At 45.8% G+C, this 20,440-nt stretch overlaps 1 protein-coding gene and 1 pseudogene across 6 annotated transcripts in view; both read right to left on the bottom strand.

The window, feature by feature from the left end:
• Positions 1-20,440, bottom strand: part of Mcf2l2 (MCF.2 cell line derived transforming sequence-like 2) — a 246,785-nt gene that overhangs the window by 80,193 nt on the left and 146,152 nt on the right. The window lies entirely within an intron of this gene.
• LOC104862352 lies at positions 4,116-6,270 on the bottom strand (annotated as a pseudogene).

The following is a 20,440-nucleotide window of genomic DNA, read 5'->3' as shown; positions in this document are numbered from 1 at the left end:
CCTTTTTTTTTTTTTTTTTTTTTTTTTTTTTTTGAGACAGGGTCTTGCTAATTCATTAATTGCCCTCACTGGGCCCAAACTTGTGATCCTCCCGCCTCAGCCTCCCAGAGTGCTGGGATTACAGGTTCACAATAACATACAAGATGAGTCACCTCCTTTTTCTAAATGTCAAAGGTCAGGGTGAATCTGGCCTCAAACACATCATTCTATAGCTATATTATGGATATATTCTATAAATATATTGTAAGAGGTGCTAGGTGATCTTTGGTGTAATGACTCTTGCTTTTAATTTCAAACAAGAAATGAAGCAAGGGTTGTAAGACTGTCTTTCCAGCTGCCACCTTGATTACCTCACGTTCTCTGGAGTGTGAGGTAGGGAAAGCAAGGAGCAAGGGACAGGAGGCAGGAGGGGACTGAGGAGCAGGCGGCAGCCAGGAGCCAGGGCTACTCACAGGGGCAGACTGGGCCACAGCAAGCAGGGTGGACCATCCAGGAACCTGTTCTTCAGAACACACAGTGAGGGCCCGAGGGCTCAGGTGTTTCTCAGCCTCACATCTTCCTGGGGTTTCGAGTCAGCGCCCTCAGTTACACAATGAATTCCCAGAACCACAGGTAGCAGCGTGGGCACCATAGACCCACAGTGATCAGGTCGAAACATACGACGTCGCAGGCATCACCTGGAGCACTGATGAACGTGAACTGGGCCCCGACTCCCAGACGCAGAAGTGTGCACGGTTGCTGATCTACCGTCTGTTCTTTCCTTTTCCTTTTTGTATTTATTTGTTTGCTTGTTTTTTGAGACAGGGTCTTGCTATATAGTTCAGGCTGGTCCTGAACTCACTGTGTAGCCCAGGCTGGCCTCCCACTCTAAGTGACCCTCCTGCCTCAGCCTCCCTAGTGTTGGTGTGAGCCTTCATGCCCAGTTTGTACCTATTTCTGCATTTTGTCTTAAAGTAATTGGATTTGGCCTCAATGCCTTGATATTTTTAGAGCAAACTACAGTAGTACAAATTCTTTTTTGGAAGAGGGTAGGACTCAGATATATTCTCTAGACCTCTCTGTAGAAATTATACAAACATTACAGAGCACAGTAGTCAACTTCCTCTACATTTCATATTATTTGTGAAGCTATTTGTGGAACTATCTGCAAGAGCAGGTATTTTAATCTACTTAAGCAGCTTTGAAAACAAACCAAAGAAAAATAATTGTATCGAGAAAGTAAAACACAACCAACCACCTTCTCCATCGAAAAACAGGGCAATTCAGAAGAAGGTGGCTATTTGTGGCGCTTGCCCCGTATTAACGTTTAAAGGCTAAAGTGTGAAAATCTGCTTACTTTTTAAAACACAGAAAATTATCATCTCTTTTATGTCCCAATTGATCAAAGGCCTGTTGATCCCAAAGGAGAAATTGGTAACATATTTACAACACATTTTTTTTTTTCTATTTTTGTTTTGGTACTGGGGCTTGAACTCTGGACTTTGAGCTTGCGAGGCAGGCAGTGGAACCACTGGGCTGAATCCCTGGCCCCCACAACAACAAATTAATCAGGGGAAAAAAGCTAAGTTATAGTCTTACAAGTCAAAAGCTACAATCAATCCACCATGACACTTGTACTCTGTATCAATTCAGGCCCAGACAGTTCAGAGAATTTATCGGAGATGATACAAAAATATTTTGTGTGTTAACAAAAAATGTCCAAGGATCTATATCATTAATTTTCCATGCTCATGCTGCCTGACAATGAACCAGTGTTACAGATTTTAGTTATGTTGTCTGAACCGCTATAAACTTACAACTGAAGTTACAGCAAGCTGAAGAAATGATATGGTAACAATACAATAACGGGACGGAGGGATATAAAACAACTAAAGTACTTCTACAGTATTACAAATCTGTCTCTTTCTCTCTCTCTGAAAGCACAGCAAAAGGAATATAAAAAAATACATAAAGTCATGGTTATTCGTTTCTCCAAGTAAGCCTAAAGGAAAGTTTTTCACTATGTTTTCATTTTTGTTTATTTCAGGGTCTCTCTCTCTATGTAGCCCAGGCTGGCCTTAGACTTCCTTCTCCTGCCTCAGCCTCCTGAGTGCTGGTACAGGCTTGCACCACCACACTCAGCAACTTCATGTTTTCGTATCAAAAGTTAGGACATCTGGATTTGGAAGCATTTTTTTCGAGCTTATCCATTTATTACCCAACCATCCTGAGTGAAAAAAAATTGTTTTTATGACAATGCCAACCATACTGGATCTGAAAAGGAAATCTTAACTGCCTATTGGTGTCATTTTACATGAGAAGATCTTCAAAAAGGCAAAGTACAGTGCCGTACATACAGTAACCTATTTGTATACAGTAAGGAAACTATATTTCTCTATGTCTAAAAAATCGTAAGAACAGAAAAGACATTCCTAATATAATGGTGCAACAATGAGACAGGCTAAGTACAGGGGGAGAAAACCTCTTTTCAGTACTCTTTGGCACTACTTTAGTAATCTGTTTTTGAGATCGAACCCAGGGCCTCACTCAAGCATGCTAGGAAAGCACTCTACCACCGAGGCGCATCCCAACAAGGAGTTTCTTACAATGTTCATGAAACACTTTTTCAAGTTAAAAAAAAAAGACCTTCCGTACTGGTGATGCTACTACTACTCTACAACATACACTTTGTCCTTTATTCCCATACCCAAAGAATTAAGATTCACATAAATATTAATTAAAATTAAAATATCTAGACTCACTCTAAAGAAAAACTAATGTTTACTCCCGAAGTATGTCTGTGTAGTAACCACAAAGACAATAACTTTAATGTTCTTGAACGTCTAGATTCTAACCTGCGTTTTATTCTAATCTGTTTCATAAATAACGGTATTCTTCACTGCTTTGCTGCTTAAATCCTAAGAAAGACTGAAATATCTCCCATTTTACCTTCCAGTAAATAACTGAGAGAAATTTTATATTCATGAGAAATTTTCTACCGTACTCATGGAAGATTGCAGTAAATCCCACTATTTCAACAGAAATAGAAATCTCATTAATTATATGAACACCAAGAATGATTACATTGCTTTAAAAATTAGAAAATGTAATTCAATTTTAATTTATTTTCTTCACTTTTTCTTCACGATCCAGACATCTTAAAATGCAAATAAAAATTAACTTCCCATGATATGTCGGGGACTGGTGTTAAACATTTTTTTTTCAGATGGCAGATGAGTTATACAAATGAAAATATCAAATGGAGATCCAGTTATCAAAATGAAAGCACTCAATATATTAAAAGTTCACAATTATTTGTACAGAGCACATTAAAAAAGTCAGCTTGCTAACCAACTGTTGTGATTTTTATGGAACTATTGCAGAGATTTGAAGAAAATAGATTTATTAGTTAACTTATAAAGAGATTAAAGAAACTGAAACAAATATTAAAAAGAAATTTATTTTTTTCTTTTTTATTGAGTGTATTGGTACTTTTAAAGTATACAGTGCAGCTACATTCATCATTGGGATCTTGTACCTTTGCATGACAGATCTTGGTTCTCATTTTTCCCCCATACCCCTGCCCAGTGCCTTTATTAGAATGGTATTAGGCTTTATAGATACCAATTTTGTAGTAAAATTTTTTTAAAAAATAAGAAATGACACTGTAGAACTGCAATACTGGTCCAACCGTCTTGTCATTACTTTTCTTTTGAAGCAAGAAATCGATGTGAGTAATCAGAAAGCACTAGCAGCCACCAGTTAATCCAAGACGCTAGCTTCTAAGTTCCAAAAGCACTTGCAAAGAAAACCTCTGGTGAGGATAAGGAGGAGAGGAAAATGGGAGCAATTCATATCCTCGTAACTGGAATCCCATGAGCGTGGACGCCAAGTCTCACGAGGCTGTTTTAAAATTTATCCTTTACTTGGTCACTTTTTTCTCAAATGCTACAGTTTTTCTTTAACTTTTTCCCTCAAACTATAAAAAGTATGAAATCTAAACAAGCTCTTGCACTGCACACCCAGAAGTGTACAATTCAAGCATTATAGAGCTATCTACATACTGATAAATCCCATCAAATCTTGGGTAATTCAATAATACACAAAATATAAGGGCACAGAAAGAACCAAAGCCCACTTCTTTCTGTTACAATAAGATTCAAATATTCAATCCAAAGAAAAAAATCACTTTGCTCTCTTTTACTTCTCCACGTTGATATGCTTATTAAAATATTCCTGTGTAATCATGCTTGGTCATACTATTTCTTTTTCTTTTTTGGGGGGGTACTGGGGGGATCGAACTCAGACCCTTGCACTTGCAAGGCAGGCAGCAAAACCACTGAGCTAAATACTCAGTCCTAGTCATACTATTTCAAGTCAGGTTTAAAACCTCAAAACCAGCCATCAGATAAAACAGGCTATCAGTAAGATGATCTCTTCTCCACCTCCCTAACCTCAAAAACCCCAATTTTACGACATGCCTCCAAACACTGGATTGTGACAACAGACGCTAGGTCTGGTTTCTTCCTAATCCTTCTTGGTGTGGCATGCTTGCTAGAACTCAGGTATGGAAGCCAGCACTGATCCCCCAAACCAAACTGCGTATCTCTGCAAATGGTGTGTGATAACTTGCATGTTAATTGGTTTTGGCTTCAATCTACTGCCACTCAATTCCCCACTTAATTTCAGCCTGGCATCTACAGTTCTTCTCGGATCTCTTTGCAAGTGATGTCCAAAGTCCCTGAACATGGTTGAACATCCAGAGAGGACAATATTCTTGTAGAGGGAACGCCTGACATCAATAGGACAGTTCTGAGTTACTTCACCTACAACTTCTGAAATCGGTTGTGTACAGTCTGGATTAGCAAATTCTGGGTGAAAAAAGACTTCAGGTCTCAAGAATCTCTCATGACCAACATCAATGGAAAATTCTTTCTTTGAGAGGGCATTGATTCCAGTATACTGGTTAACCTACTTTGATTCATCTGTGTCATGCTTAGTAAATTCTTTTACTAAATCTGGGCATGCATAACTATAGTACTCCTTTGTTGCCTTAGCAGTTTCCAGGGATTGTTTTGCAGGGATTCCTATTTCTCAGTCTCTCAACAGTTGCTGAATAAAATACATTATATCTCATCCTGCAACTGGAGTATGTGTAACACAGCTGGAAGTCACACGTCTTCAGCCGCGGGAATGGCACGAGCACCACCACCTCCACTGTCTGTTACCGTACCGGTCAGCGCCCGTTCTCCCATTTGTCCTGAGGTCCAGGATGCAGCTAAGGCGAGAACAGCCTGCGCAGCAAAGTATAGACCTGGAGCACTGAAGGACTCAAACATTATTTCAGCAGTATTTTCCCTGTTTTCTGGAGTATTCAGTGGAGGTTCGGTCAAAAGAAAACAATGGCCTTCAGGTTCTGCGCGTAAATGTTTAAAGATCACCTTTCCATAAACCTTCCCGTTAAGCCCCAATCTCAGCCACACCACGGCAGATTGGCCACTTTGCAGCGTGTATTTCTCCTGCTTTCTCACCAATGAAGAAGTCTAGATCATCAACACCTTTCATCACCCTCCTCTGAGCTTGGTCACCTACTTTTGCTGACTCCTCAGTAGCAATACAGGAAGGGAGGACCAACTGTGGCTCTGTATTTCTAGCGTATCCTACTTTTGTGTATCCGGGCCACCGTCCACCACACAGGCCAGCAGCCGTCCTGCCATCCTGTCCTCGCCTGCTGCCGCGGCCACCGGCGTCTGCTTCGTGCAGCCTGGGGCCAGGAATTGACGGCCGGAGAGGGGAGCTCTCTGACCATCCACAGCTGGGCTGTCCTCTCTGTCCCGGGGTCGGGGGGCTGGGAAGAGGAAGCGGCAGCCAGAAAGCAGCAGGCTGGGTCAACGGCTTCCACGTCGGCCACACAGGCAGGCAGGCAGGCGGTCCCCGCACCACTTTAACTATTCTTAAGTGCACGATTCCGCGATCTTGTGCTGTGATCACCACTACCACTTCCAGACCTTTTTCGTCATACATGAAATTCGGTACCCATGAATACAACCTCTCCACTCCCCACCTCTTTCCAGCCCTGGGAAACCTGTACTCTACTTTAGGTCTCCGTGTTTGTAGCTTCTTATTCCCTTGATCTTACCAAGAGGCTGAGAAGCAATCGCTTTTTATTCTATGGACATTATATAAGTGGAATCATATAATATTTGTCTTCTAAGCATTTTATTTTCTAAGATCACAATATGTTTTCACATGTATCCGATCTTTCTTTCTTTTTGTTTTGTTTTGTTGTTTCTGGAATTGAACCTAGGGCCTTTTCACTGAGCTACATCTCCAACCCTTTTTACTTTTTATTTTGAGGCAGGATTTGTTAAATTGCCCAGGCTGGGCTCAAACTTGCAATCCTCCTGCCTCAGCCTTCCAGAGTGCTAGGATTATAGGCATGTGCCATCATGCCTCACTCTTCATTTCTTTTTAAAGCCCCAATACCTTCCATTATAAGTGTATCTCATATTTTATTTATCCATTCACCTCTTGACGAGTACTTGGGTTGCTTCCATATGGAGAATATTGCTGCTGATGACACGGATGTTCGAGGGTCCCGAGTCCCTGCTTTCAGCTGCCAGTCTGTACCTCGCAGCAAAATGACTGGATCACAGGGTAATTCTGCTTTTAAGCTTTTAAGGACTCATTCCCTGTATCCTACAGACAGAGCTCTATCACTTCACATTGCCACCGACTGTGCACAAGGGTCCCAGCCTCTCCGCATCTCCACGAATGCTTCTTTTTCTCTAGTAAGACAAAGGCTAATCTGATGGGGGAGGAAACAAGGCTTTTTCCTTAAACGTGTGTGCCGTGACCTGAGCTCGGAAGGCTCTGGCGAGGCTCCCTTAAGACAGGTACGCTGTATGCTGAACTATTGCCCCCGGGGACTCACAAGCAGGTGACTTTTCAATAGATGTGAATTGAATGGATCACTGCTAGGATTTATGGGGCAGACACCAGTTCTGTGAACAAGAGTTCGAACCAGTCATTTTTCTCATTTCACGGAAAACCGAGGCGCAGCATTAAAGGGGCTGACTGAGTTCAGGGTGCTGCCTGGGGGCTGCTATCATGGGTCGAGTCCAGGCTTTCTGGCTCCAGCGGGGCTTCGGTGCCAAGCACGAATGTCCGTCCATGGAAACAGTAACGCCTGACCCCAACTCTGCAGTGCAGGGATACAGGACACAGGACCTGGGCAGAAGGACACAGGTCAGCGTCCACCTAAGAGCAGGGCCGTGGAGCCTGGGCATCGCGGAGCTGCCGCCGCACGACGCCGGGTGAGGGCCCCGGCACGGGCGTTCCTGGAACACTGCTGGCAGGAACACTACTGTTACTTCGGTTCACAGGAAGGCAGCACTGGTAATCAGGCCAACGGAGCATGCAGTAACTCAACCATCCTCCACAAGGAGAAGGAGTTGTGGAACAATCGCTAAGTTCTTGTTTCATGAAAACGAAATGAATCTGTTGCAAAAAGGAAATTCCCAAAGGTGAATGTGTCTATGAAACAGAGCCAGAAGTGGTGAAGGGATGAAGGACTCACTGCTTTTTCTGTTCTGTGCTACGACTTCCTCCATCAGCAGACACCCTCGTACCCTACTGATTCCTTTTCTCCTAAGCCGGTTATTTATTTTCTATGATACCAATATCTCTCACAGAGATTTCTCTCTCATTCTGGGGTTCCCTAGCCCTAAATCTTTATTAATATTGGGTTTTATAACTTTAGACCATTAGTCCAGCCACAACGGACTCATGAAATATGTATAGTTTGAGGGAACCTCAAGGATGCTAGAACTGGCCCTTCAGAAGTGCATCACAAACAAACCTTAAAGCAAAACTGTTTCTAAATCCCTTCACCTTATTTGTTTGTTTGCTTTTCAGCACTGAAATTGCACCCAAGGTCTTTGCGCTGAACTACATTTGCAGTCTTTATTTTTTTTTAATTTTGAGAGAGGGTCTTGCTATGCTGAGTTGCCCAGTATGCCTGCCTCAGCTTTCCACAGTACTAGGATTACAGGAAGCCATCACCATGACCAGCGTATTTCTAAATCTTTTCTTTAATTTGTGTGGAGTCACTTATTTCTAAATCTTAACTAATGGTCAATACTGATCTAAGGCACCTTTTAAACTGCTATTTGTTTTATTTTATTTTGTTGAGTCAGTCTTAGTATGTAGTTCCGAATGGTCACAAACTCACGCTGTAGCCCAGGCTGGCCTTGAACTCACAGTGATCTTCCTACCTCAGCCTCTTGCGTAGCAGGACTACACACATGTGCCACTACAACTGGCTTTCTAGGTCATTTAAACTTCTATTTTCCTGCTGCTCGGTTTGAGTGGGGATTGGACCATGTGTACTCACAAAGCATTTAGTAATGGGTAACTACTAAGAAAGGCGGGCTGGGGATATTGACCCGCAGCACCTCAGAGAGGAGGGTGGGATTTTATTTTAATTGTATTTTAAATATCAGTGCAACCGAGCGGAAGTACAAAATGCCCAACACATGCTCTCCCAAGCCCAGTCTCAGGACATCAGGGGCTGTAATCTCCCTCCTGTCCTCTGCCCACCTCCTCAAGGGACCCAGATCGCTTGGCTTGGCTTAGCCCGCTGAAGGAGGCTGGGTGCAAACGAGGAGGAGGAGGAGCCCCGAGACTGCAGGCCAAGCCCTAGCTCAGGTCGGATGCCCCTCTGGAGCCGGGCAGAGGTGTGATGGGCCCTGAGACCCCCTGCCTGAGCACCCCCCATCACCGTCACAGGGTTGCCAGCCTGCCACCCCCCTCCCCAGCTCGGCTCTGCAGGCAGGGCTGCCCGCCAGGACTGATCCCGTGGCCCTGAGCCCAGCCGGGCATCGGCCGGAGGGGAGGGTCGGTCACAAGAGCCCCTCTGGGCAAGGAGAGGACACGGAACAAGACGGCTTCTGGGAACAGCCTGCGGGAGGCCGCTCCTGCCACATCCTCGCCCTCCAGCGCTGGGTGCACCTGGTGTGCAGTCCCCAGACCCTGAGGCCCTAGCACGTCGCTGGTGCCAAGCCCAAGGGCTGTGGTGAGAGCCATGGGAAAGGGGCTGGCAGCGTCGCAGCAGAGGCACATTGGGGCCATTGTGCTGTTGATGGGCTTCTAGGAAGAGGAGTGTGAACACCTGGTGGTGGGAGTACTGGGCGGAAGCTCTGTGCAGGCAGCAGCGAGTGCGGTGGGTGTGCGCTCACCACGTGTAAGGGGGGTGTGTGTGTGTGTGTGTAGGGGCTCCGGGAGGGAACCAGAGACGAGAGGACACGGCCTTCACCCTCACAAGCGGCAAGCATGTCGCTGGGCGGTTACAAGGTGACAAAGCCGGCAGATGGGCGCTGACGGTCACGGTCACAGAGAGTGCGGGGCAGGAAGCGGAGCAGCCTCCAGGCACGCGGGTCCCCAGAGAGCACTGTGAAGGGTCCAGGAGGGCGCTGGCCAAGGGGCGAGTGTGGGGCAGGACAGGCGGGAAGGGGGTGTGTGGGTGCGAGGGCTGTGGGCCTGCACAGGTGGCGCCCAGGAGACGTGTGTCATTGTCAGCCCTGGGATCCCCAGAGGTGCGGCACACGCACACACACAGGCCCTGTCTTAGAGGTGACGTGGGCACCGTGCTTTCCCTCCAGCGGCCTGCGTCGGCCCTGAGGATGCCGACCAGGTGCCCGCCCCGTAGGATGGCCCCAGACACTGTGCAGCACCCCACGCAGGTCTGTGATCGCGCTCGGCCCTCGCCCGCAGGCTGTGGGGTACTGAGAGCTCGGGGAACTTCCCGAGATCCCGCAGAGGAACCGAGGTCACACCCTGTTCTTCTCCAGGCCCCTCTGCCTGTCCCAGGACAGGCCCTGCACTGACACTGGCAGCTTCGCAGGCACAGCCTGTGGTCCTGATCAGGGACAGGGCTGCTGGGGCCTGATGGGACGGAACTCAGAGCCAAGTCCCCTGAGTGAGTCCAGCTGACGCTATGCCGCCACAGTCCAGTCGTCAGCCCACTGCTTTCACAGTGTCTGATGCCGGCCTGTCCCCTGGTCCGGCGCTGCCCGGGCTCTCTGTCACCCCCACGAGTAGCGCTGCACGCCCTGCTGCCCGACTCTGGTCCTCTCTCCTGGATCTGCTCGCCCACCACCCCGCTTCAGTCTGCACCTTACCAGCCTACCAACTTGAGGTTAGCTTTCTTTCTTGAGTACTCTCCATAGACACACAGTGCTCTGTGAAGCTCCTACCTGCTGGGACTCAAAATCACGGGTAAAGCACATTCCAGGACTCTGCTCACAGGAGGCTGCTGTGGAGGAGGAGGAGGAGGAGGCGGCAAGCGGCACTGCCCTTCCTTGCACATCCTCGCTGGCGTCGTGGCTGTTCTGTAGCGATGCGAGCAGGACAGAAGCCATCTTGTGCTCCTGCCTGGTTTCAGACTTGCTGCCCGAGGCTGCACCAGCTTGTGATAACCACACGGCCGGTGCACGTGTGTGATAACTTGTGTGGCCACCATGCGATGTGATAACCACGTGGCCCGTGTGCCAGAAACTTACCTTGCGAGCCCCTTTTGAGAAAATTGTAGAAATATGCTTTCTGAAGTACCTATTTTCCCGTAAAGAAAAGCATATTTTTACTACCACAGGATTAGCGTGTTGTTTGTACGCCACTCTTAAGATTAGCACGGAGTTTGTATCAAACCCCCTATGGCACAGAAGATGAAGCCTTGGGCTGCTCTGGGGCTGGGTCTTCAGGCTCAGTGCTGTGGACTCTGCCCTGGGTGCTGCCCTGTGGCTGTCTGCGACCGTCACCCTGCCCGCCCGGGACACCCACTTGGCTCCTCAACGGTACTGGTCTCCAGATCACTGTGAGTATCTTTTGAGTGCATCATCAGTAGAGGGAGTTGGGCTACCACCACCTTTATTCCTCACAGGAACTGGTCACCTTACATCTGTCTATGACGGTGGTTGGCATGACTGCTGGGAAATATGGTCGTGTTCTTAGTGCCTAGAACTTCTTTGGTTGGGGATATGGATCCACCAGCCCTGGCCCTCATGTAAATGGGTCTCATAGAATACAAGGAAGTGACTGTATGGACAGGTTCACGACCACCAGCAAGCCTGATTTCTACTTAGAAGCCACCAGTCTATTCTCTAATGACACCAGGCTCATACAGACACGGAGGGCAAAAGACCCCTGAGCTCTTACATGAATGGGAATATTAGGCCTCTTGGCATGGGTAACAACCACACACTCAGTGTCTCCACCACCGCTGATGACTGGCCATCTCCAACAATTTCCTGTCTTACAGATGCCTGGGCAGTGGACCACAAACCACGTTGCGATGCTTATTCAAATATTACCTTTCTAACTTAATCAGGGATATTATATACGTGGATTCTTCCTGCCGTGTATGGTGGAACATGTCATTATCAGAACACAATCAGGCTGGCCTGCGGGACACATATAAAACACTGTTCCAGGGGTTCTGCGTGACGGGACCGCGCCTTTGTCTGAAGGTCAGATTACCCACTCCACATTCATCACAAATTCACCAGCAGGCTGCCTCACGTGCCCCTGAGCGCCCTCTATCGGCCATGGATGTTGCCTGACGGCCCCATACTGACATCATACTGACTACATCAGGGCCACATCAGGGCTCCCTCGCCCCTTGCATACTGGACATGGACCCCTTTGCCCTAGCACATCACTCATTGAACACTTCACTCTTGCAGCACACTACAGGCCACTACAATGCCCTCTCTTCCTCTCCGATTCTTCCTAAACTGCACAGGGTGGCCTATTACTCTCCAGATTAAGTTGTCAAGGATGGCCTGATCACCTACTTTCAGAACTACTTCTTTTCCTCTAACATACAAGGTGAATGCTAATCATGGTGGGATACCTTTGGCATGAACTTAGTGCATGATCTTTTCAAAATTCCTTTATCTATCGTTCTGACTATTCTTCTGATTGGCTAGTAACATAGAGGTCAGGTAGGACTGTGCAGACTTGGAATTTCCATTCTCACCTACCTATGGCTAATCACTCTTTTTCCTCTTCCTCATTCTGAGCATGGGTATTGGTAGAAAGTCTCTTGGGAATCATATGGCCTCTCAGATATTTCACCAAGCCCTTCCTGGATTTACAGAGGTACCTAGGATGAATCAGCCCCTTTTGGGGCTTTATTATAGGGCTATGTGAACACACAGACACCTGTTTTTATGGCTTGTGTCTAGATGTCCCCCCAAAGCCTCTCACAGTTATAGGTGGGGCTTTTTCAGAGGTGACTGGATCTAGAGTGTGTGATGCTGGGATTGAGTCATGGTGCAATGCTAGGATCAAGGGCACTAGGATTAAGGGTGTGAGTGCTGCCTGCCCTATAGAGCTGTAGTCATCCCTTGTTGCTTTACTACGTTCTGCCCACCATGAATCATTTCTCTTTTGCAATGCCTACCTGCCATGCCACCTTGCCTTGGAGCCAGCCGAGTATAGACTGAAATCTCTACAAACTGTGAGCTAATTAAACCTTTCCCCCTTTAACTTTGGGTATCAGGTATTTTGTCTCAGCCATGAGAGAAATAACTAACGCACACCTGCTAACTAGAGACACCTCTTTTCTTGCTACCAAATCAATGGGTGCATCTCATTCTAAACCCATGTTCTTGATCCTCAAACCCACCAAGAGTATTTTTTACCTACTTTATGGCATCTGATTTTTGGCCTAGAACCCATGGCAAATGTTGTGAATGGGCCATCTCCACTGCACCCTTTCCTCCTCTGACCAACCTCTACAAGTTGCTGCAGATCTTTGAATGGGGGCCTTGGGGCCAGGTAGTGGCAAGTCTGGCAAGTGCAAGGTCCTGAGTTCAATTCTCAGTATTGAAAAAAAGAAAAAAAGAAAGAAAGAAAAAGAAAATGAATGGGGTCCTTGCATCTTGGGTTCTGCACCTGCCACAGCCCTTCAGGAAGGTCAGATTGTAGTACTCCAGTATGAACTATGGAAGGACAATCTCCGACTCTTTCCACAAATATTCAGTCCTTGCACTCTTCCTCCCAGGCTTTAACAGAACTTCATATTCTTTCCAGATTATATAAGGGAAGGTTTGAGATCTTACAAAATGAGACACAATAATCTCATTATAACCACACACTATTCCTTGAAAATCAAATGACTGTTAAAAATCTAACAACAATGTAACAAAAATCCAAACTTTGCTGGATATGGTGGCTTCTGCTGTTTTTCGAGGTTTGCTCACCAGAATCTTCACCTCCTCACGATTCCCCTTGACACTGCTCAGGGATGCTGAGGAAGTATCAGGGTGCAACAACTCCAGCAACTGTGAATTGCACTTGATCGGTTTTTTGAAGAAAAGCTGGGACTTCCTGAAAGATGGCAGAATAGTGAGTAGCAGAGAAAGAGCCTCTCTGAGATTTGGTGTCCTGACACTGGAGAAGAAGGGAAGGGGTCCCCAGGACCTAGGAAGGCTCTTCAGTGAAGTCCACAGGGAGAGCAAAGAGAGAGATTTCAGTGAAGAGGAGGGAGGTGGCAGGCAGTGCTTTGTCCTGAGCCCAGACTCATGCCATGGGAAGGGTGATTCAAACCTGCAGACGCACAGTGACTACTGGTGACCCCCAAGGGCTCCACAGAGAAAGGCAACAGTAGAATGGAGCAGTAGACACAGCGGATTGCAGTGGCTGGTGAATTTTCTGGTTTCAGGCGTTACCCAGGAGAGGGCAATTGGCTCGGAGCCATCTTGGAGAGGAACTGTCTGAGCTTGGAACTCAGAACAGCTGCGGGCTAGCTCTATCTAGTGGCTCCCAGTGTCATGGCTAAACATGCCAAGTTCAAGTCAGTAGGAGGCACACATATGATTGCAAGCTCAACAAATCCAGTTCCCCCTGAATGTCAATGGAACTAAAGGTGCAGGCTTGCTGGGATTATCCACTACTTCACTGTAAAGCTACACGTGGCTTTCTGGGATTAATCAACTTGGATCTGGACTCTGCCCACGTTGTCTACCGTTGACAGAAGAGATACGCTTGGATTGGACTTTTTTTCACCCTCTTTTCTGGTTTTTGCTCTTGTTTTGTTTTTCTTGATTGTTTGCTCATTTTTATATGAATGTGAACCGTTATTTTGGTTGTTGTTCTGTTCTTATTTCTTCCTTCTTGCTTTCCCTCCTGTCTTCTTCATGTGTTTCCCAAAGTTGTTGATCTTCCTTTGTCCTCCAGCCTCGCTTCTAATCTCTTCGTCTTCCTCTTCCTCTCCTTCTCCTTCTCCTCCTTCTATTTTTCTATCCCCCCATCCCCTTTGAAGTCTTCTCCTCTAAGGGTAAATTGACATATTGAATATGTCAATATGCATGCAGTTTTCTGGTTCATTTTAGATTTTGTTATGTAACCACAAATGTAGCTCATATGGTTAAAGGTGGCAAATTAATAGTTACCACAGTTTGTCACTTTCTAGGCTGTCTTTGATGCTAATATTATTGCTAATTGTACTATTTTAGTGAAGGTGACACAATTGTTCTTCCTGGTAACAACTGCTAATCAGTTGTTCTTCCTGGTATACCAAGAGTGTGACCGCCTAAGGGTCTTGAAAAATACTACAGGCCAATGCCAAAGAATGAGGGGCTGGGCCAAGTAGGCAGAAACTTCTCATTCCCAGTAAATTGAAGAGTCAGGATCTTGCAAAACCCAAGAGCCAGAAGACACTTCTGAGAAGTAGTCATTTGCTAAGGATTCTGAATACTGGCAATAAAGCTATTCACCAAAAATAATTTATAAGCATCAACCCATGAATTAAACTGAGAGAGAGAGAGAGAGAGAGAGAGAGAGAGAGAGACAGGGAGAGAGAAACACTTAAACAAGATGCAACCCTCCCAGACTTCCAGACTTTCAGATCCCAAAGGTAAACCCAGGGGACAATGAGGTGGAACAATCCAGAAGCCACCTACCTGGACTTTCTGAAATGGTTATAACAGAAGTAACAAAGCAGATGAACAAGGCTCTAGAAAAAAAAATCAAAGTCAAAATAATTTCTCTGATAACTACAGAGATGGTGACCGTAATGAAAGATGCTTAGTGACTCTAGAGCAGACGGGGGTGGGGGGAGAGACTCAGGAAAATGATGGAAATCATGAATGCCCAGCATAGGAAATAAATGGAATCCATGAAACAGATTCAAACATATCTTGGAGATTAAAAAATTCCATTGAAAGTATGAATGAGTTTCAGAATGAGCCATGTGAGGACAGAATATCAGATATAGAAGGCAAGATTATGGTTAGTGATCGTGCAAAGAAATATTTCTTAAAAATAGCAAGGGAGCCTGAAAAATCAATCCAGCAGCTGCTAGATGATGCAAAGAAGAATAATGTAAGATTGATCAGAATCAATGAAAAGCAGCAGCTAGAACAAATGACAAAAAAACATGTTCACAGAAGTAATGGTAGAAAACTTCCCAAACAGGGAAAAAGAATTTAACATACAGATAAGTGAGATATATAGAACTCTAATTAGACGTGGTCAAAAAGAATCTTCCCCAAGGCATATAATAGTCAAGATTCCAGAAATTCAACACAAGAACAGAATATTAAAGGCTGTTAGAGAAAAGAAACAAATCACCTATAAAGGAAAGCCCAAAAGAATAACAGCTGACAAGTCAAGGAGCGCTTGAGGTGAAATATTTCAAGCCCTAAAGGAAAAACAACCTCCAATCCAGATTGATATACCTCACAAACTATCTTTCAAAATTGATGAAGAAATACGATGTTTCCTTGACAACAAACACCTAAGGAAATTCATGACCACCAAATCAGCCAAGTATTCTGAAGGATATTCTAAACAGAGATAACAAGAATTACAACTCCATGAATACCAACAGAATGAATCTACCAGGCAAGGCAAGAAGTTAAACAGATGAAGAAAGAAGGGGGCCAACAACAAGAAAATAACATGACAGGGTAAGTCAATACATATTATAACCATCAATGTCAATGGTCTCAATCCACCAGTCAAAAGAAACAGACTGGCAGAATGTATCAAGAAGCAAAATTCAACAATATGCTGCATACAAGACACACATTTACTTCAAAAAGAAATTCATAGACTGAAAGTCAAAGAATGGAAAACAATACTCTATGTGATAGAAACCCAGAGAGAAGCAGAAGTAACTATTCTACTTGCAGAAAAAGTGAATTTCAAGCCAGGACTGATTAAGAGAGACAAAGAAGGTCATTACATTCTTGTAAAGGGAACAAGCCAAGAAGAACTAACAATCATAAAAATATATGCACAAAACACCAGTTTACTCAACTATATAAAATAAATATTAATGGACCTGAAAAATCAAATAAGTACTAATACAATTGTAATGGGAGGGCTCCATACTCCACTGTCACAAATAAACCAGCCAAACAAAAAATCAACAGTGAAATATTAGAACTGAACCAAACTTTTGAACAAAGGACTTGGTAGATGTCTACAGAGTGTTCTACCCCACAACATCAGAATACACATTCTGCTCAGCTGCACACAGGATGTTCTCCAAAATAGACCGCATAGACCAAATAGCTCATAGAACATGCTTAGGTAAATGTAAAGGAATTGAAATTATCTCATGCATATTATCAGACAGTAGTGCAATGGAATTGGAAATCAATGGCAAAAGAAGCCACAAGAACTTCCTAACGCATAGAAACTGAACCATATCCTCCTGAACAACTAATGGGGCACATGTGAAATTAAAGAAGAAATTAGTTTCTACACTTAAATGATGATGCCAATACAACATACCACAACCTATGGGATGGAATGAAAGCAGTTCTATGAGGGAATTTACAGCAGTGAACACTCATAAGTGGGCTCAGAGTGGGCTCATACAACCTAATGTTGAACCTGAAGCTTTTAGAAAAAGAAGAGCAAATCAAGCCCAAAGCTCATACAAGGGAGGAAATTATCAAGATCAGCGCAGAAATTAATACAATAGACTACGAAAATAGTTTTCTGGGCAAGTGAATCAGTGGTAGCACATAGAACCTTCCTTCAGTTCATGGAGATTTTATGTCTACTCCTACTGATTCCTTTCTTTTGGCCTGTGGCATGGTGATTCGCACTGTGTTGCTATTATTATTGGCTTGGGCCTGGTGGTTGCAATCAAGACTTACCCCTTCTCCACAATCCAATTATTCACTCTACAACTGTACATTACACAGAGCAGGCAACTATTTACAGTGTGCCTGCTTGGAGGTTGGTGATCTGCTAACTGTTGAAGGACATGGAAAGAATCTCATCTTAGTCACTCCCAAGATGCACTGCTTCACTACAACATATGCTTGGAGGGTAGGCACATCTACCTCTGCCCCTCCTCATCTCGGTCCTACCACTTCTCTGCCTACTTCTACTAATGTCACCACTAGCTTCCCTTGGACCAACACATCTCAAACCTGTCCCTGTATGGACCTGACCTTGCTGGAGAGATACAATGCATAGCCAGTCCAATTGCCGGATTATTATGCTCTGGCCGGAGCTAATCCAAGGTATTGGCATTTCAATTATTACTCTCCTGATAATTCTAACCTGCCGGACACACTGGCCCTCGCTAAGTGTTATGGCTGTGTCTTGATGTCCCCCCAAAGCCTCATGCATTTGTAGGTGGGGCTTTTCAAAGTTGGCTGAATCTAGAGTGTGTGACTGATTCATGCTGTGATTTTAGACCGTAGGGCACTAGGATTAAGGATGTGAGTGCTGCCCACCCTCAGTAGTCTGAATAAGATAAAGGGGCAGAAAGATGCTGTTAAGGCCTCTTGTTGCTTTTGCTACCTCGAACTGTTCTCCTCTGAGATGACCCTGTGCCACGTGCCACTCTTCATCGGAACCAGCCAACTATGGACTGAAACTCTATGAAAGCTAAAGAAAGCCTTCGGTTATAAGCTGAATAAACCTTTCCTCCTTTAACTTTGGGTGTTGGGATCTCAGCAATGAGGAAAGTAACTAAGACACCAAGCAACACAAAATTTTCCTCCCAAAACTGGCTGACAATTCCAAGACACTGGACATGTCTCACAACTCATTCCCAGTAAGTATGTGGACAACATACGTGAGCTAGACAGCCTAGTTCAGGTTGCCAATGCTGAGTTTAACCATCGGGGTAGTGCCTGCACCGGCACATTGAGCTGGATAGGTTTTTGTACCTGTTCAGGCAAAGGTTAGTCGGTCATGGCTTTTGTGCGCTTGGCATAGTTTATAAAGTGGCTGAAATACCGATTATTGTGTCTGATACTACATTTGGTTTGTTTTTCATTTAGCTCCGTACTGCTCCACAAAAGATGAAAAAAGTAAATCAGCCAGATATCTTGTTTGATTTCTCTCCACACCTTTCCACGCACACCTGAAGGTGTGAAGGGATGGAACGATGCGAGCAGGACAGAATCCATCTTGTGCTCCTGCCTGGCTTCAGACTTGCTGCTGGAGGCTGCACCAGCTTGTGATAACCACACGGCCGGTGCGCCTGTGCGATAACTTGTGTGGTAACTGTTCTGTGTGATAACTGTGCGGCCTGTGTGCCAGAAACTTATCTAATGGACCCCTTTTGATAAACTTATAAAAATATGTTTTCTAAAACATCTATTTTTACCATAAAGAAAAATGTTTTTATCGCCACAGGATTAGCATGTTATTTGTACACCCTAAGATTAGCACATGTTGTTTGTACCAAATTCCTCACAGTACAAAGGACCAAGGCTTGCGCTGCTCTGGGGCTGGGTCTTCTGGCTCAGTGCTGTGGACTCTGCCCTGGGTGCTGCTCTATGCCCAGCTGCGAAGTCCATCTCTGTGACTATCTGTGACTGTCACCCTGCCTGTCCTGAATGCATGGTCTCCGGATGATTGTGAGCTCCAGGGCTGCCCGTTGGGCCCCCCGTGTTCTCATGGCATGTTGGCCGAGTGGGAGAAGGGTCCTGCGTGGTCTGCCACCTCCAGCTTCCAGCTTATGTGGTGTGCGAGCTCCTCTGTCTTGCTGTGAACGTGATAAATTCTCAATAAACCACTGTGTTTGGGAAATTGCTCGACTCGGTATCTTGGCGTGGCAGATGTGCCAATTTCCTTTGGCTCCTTCAAGCCCCTGCACGGCCTAACGCAGAGGCCCTTTTGGCCTTTAGAGTCGCCTCTGTGTCCACTCACGCAGGGCACCAACTCGCCTCAGTGGCTTCACGCACACCTTCCACTCTGCCATCCAATGTAACACTGCCTTCCCCTCTCTGAGCTAGGGTAACGAGGCAGCCTGCTTTAAAAGATCTCATCAGATCGGCAAAGGATCTGCCTTCCTTGGCCCTTTCTGTGCGCATGTGTGTGTGTGAGCACGCGCATGTTCACGCACGCGTGGGTCCCAGTGCAGCCATTCCGGGCCACTTTGCCCTTCCAATTTCTCATCCTCATGCTCCCTCTGCCAAAAGTCCCAAATCGCACCTACTGCCGGCCTGACTTTCCAGTCACTTCTCCACTGTGTCTGTGTGCAGGACGAGGTGAATGTGTGGTTGTTACCTGTGCTTATCAAGTCTGGGTCAGTGTGTATCTAGTGGGATGAGGGCCACGTGTGTCCGCACGTGGAATACACATGCTCGCGGCCTGGCTCCAAAGGACCTCACACAGCCTTCCGAGGTCCTGCACCTATGCTAGCAGGGTTAGGGTTGGGGCCATAACAGGGATAGGACAAAACTGCCCGGGACTCCCAACTCACACGCCTATTTGTGGGCCGCGTGGGTGGGAACTCCCTATGAATCACGTTTTTGTGCCTCTGGCCTGTCCAGGCCGCAGTACAGTGACTGAGGGGACATCGGGGAGGGCGGGGCCACGCCCCCTGTGGGTAATACATGAAAGGAATTTCACAGAGGAAAAAAGCGCTGAAGGGCTTGGAAAAAGCAATTACAAAACACAGTAAAAATCTAGTCTAAAAACACCCACGCGATGTTGTATTTACAGTTTTAAACTCTGACTCAGCAGGCTACTTCCAACTCTGTACCTCTATTCTTTGGCCACGACAAGCCCAAAACTTTTAATTTTTACTAAGGGATTTGGGTTGATCTTTTTTTTCTGTCGCGTTTTGAAATATGCATCATTACGAAACCGCTCTAGATGTGATCTCTGTTGAAAAGTTCACGTTTTGTCCTATAAGGAGAAGGCTAGGACAACCTTCGGGTTCCAAGAAAGCCAGCACATAAAGGGTTTATTTACTCTTCTCTTGCCCCCGGTAGACGGCTGCGTTCTTCGGAGAAGGGCTAGTTAGGCGCCTGCGGAGACACCTGAAAGGGGGCATTCATGTGGTGTCTGGCGTCCGCCCCGCTGGTCTGGGAGGACGAACCAACTCCTCGGAGCGGTGCGGGGACTCGTTTCCGAGAGCCCCATCCGCGAGCGAGCGCGCGATTGGGCGGCGCCGCCACCTTCGCGAGGGGCC

The sequence above is a fragment of the Fukomys damarensis genome, unplaced genomic scaffold, assembly GCF_012274545.1.
Source record: "Fukomys damarensis isolate Sample0158 unplaced genomic scaffold, DMR_v1.0_HiC HiC_scaffold_12, whole genome shotgun sequence".
NCBI classification, from domain to species: domain Eukaryota; kingdom Metazoa; phylum Chordata; class Mammalia; order Rodentia; family Bathyergidae; genus Fukomys; species Fukomys damarensis.
The sequence above is the reverse complement of the archived record's forward strand: the minus strand, read 5'-3'. Positions and strand labels throughout refer to the sequence as shown.